Source organism: Pundamilia nyererei, unplaced genomic scaffold, assembly GCF_000239375.1.
Source record: "Pundamilia nyererei isolate P.nyererei 1_Seehausen unplaced genomic scaffold, PunNye1.0 scaffold00239, whole genome shotgun sequence".
Classification (NCBI taxonomy): domain Eukaryota; kingdom Metazoa; phylum Chordata; class Actinopteri; order Cichliformes; family Cichlidae; genus Pundamilia; species Pundamilia nyererei.
Genome location: NW_005187640.1, coordinates 353,885 through 355,262, shown reverse-complemented (window position 1 = coordinate 355,262; position 1,378 = coordinate 353,885). Strand labels below are relative to the sequence as shown.

At 38.5% G+C, this 1,378-nt stretch overlaps 1 long non-coding RNA gene across 1 annotated transcript; it reads right to left on the bottom strand.

Annotated features, from left to right (window-relative positions):
* Nucleotides 1–494: 494 nt before the first annotated feature.
* LOC102200344 (uncharacterized) lies at nt 495–932 on the bottom strand. Its single transcript, XR_312161.1, has 3 exons — nt 851–932; nt 633–751; nt 495–557 (listed from the first exon to the last, which is right to left on the bottom strand). It is a non-coding gene; the product is annotated as an uncharacterized LOC102200344 (long non-coding RNA).
* Between the last annotated feature and the right edge of the window lie 446 nt (nt 933–1,378).

The window sequence follows — 1,378 nt, the reverse complement described above, 5'->3', positions numbered from 1 at the left end:
GTTTTACTGTAGTTGTTGCTAACGACAACGCATAAAAACAGGCGCTTGTCCGTCCGTAGTGTGGTTATATTAAATATAAGAGAAAGAGAGAACTTTAAGAAATGAATAATAACTACAGTGACATCAGAACATGAAAAAATATCACTGTAAACAGTTTATTTTGAGACACCACGAAACAAACGATAGCGTAAAATGAAACGTTAGATGTTTTTTATATTGTCATCTGATATACATCGTTATATCGAACAGCCCTAGGTTGGGTCTTACAGGGTTAATAACTGTATATTACATGTGACTCACTGAAATTTAGGAGGTACGGCCTCTGGGAACTGAAGAAGCATTCTGGTTTGAAATTCAACGTCCCTCATTTTATTGATGACGTTCACCGCCCATACCTGAAACCGAAAACACATTTACAGTGCGCTTATGTTTAAACGTTTTGTGAACATAATGAAAAAAAGAAATTTCCAAAGTCTGGTGAGTTTTCTCGTCTTACCAGCCTTAGAAGAGGTTTGGCTTCCTCTTCTTCAAAATCCTGTAACTCAAACTCCCACAGCCTTCAAAAGAAAAAAATACAGAGGTTTTCTCTCAGCATTTACACGTCACCACAATCAGACTTTCAGGTGTCACACTGCTCTCCGAGTGTCTCCCTGCTCTTCTCCACCAAAAGATCTCTCAGATCTTCAGCAGTGAGGTTCGGTGGAATTAGATCTTCCTGCTGAAGTCTGAGAAACTCCGTCATAATCGCAATCTAAAAGTAAAGGAGACATTTAATCACCACCACTCTCAGGTCCTCAGAAATGACCTGATATTTTCTGTCAGCTTTGGTTTGCATGAATCTGGGTCTAACCTGAGTCCTGTAGCCCGGAAGATGCCAGCAGATCTTTACAGCAGTTTCATAAATCGGTGTGTTGAACAACACCTGTCAAAGAAATAGCAATTTAGTCATTGTTACTTAAAAGGATTCTCAGTTTGTCAACTTTTAAAACTACATCAAATTCTTCATATTATTGAAATGCAGTAAAAACAAAAACGTCACATACCCTGATAGGTTTATAGATTCCTTGACTTGATTCCATTTAGACGTTTTCAAATCACAGTCAGGAAGAAAAACTTTAACTGCTCTCCAACGATGGCGTACGGGGGATCTGGACCTGAAAATGCTCTCAGCTCGGTGGTCTCGCACAGATGAGCTCTTTTGACAGTCTGATGTTTATTTATGAATGCAGAATTCCTTGAGCAGTCACCATGGAAACTTGATGCAGCTTCATGTTGTTAAATTAAAAGAAAACACTGTGTATTTTGCACTACATTGCACTAAACTTAATTTATCATATAAGTAAATAAAGTGCGGGTTATCACTCCTGTGAAACGAGCT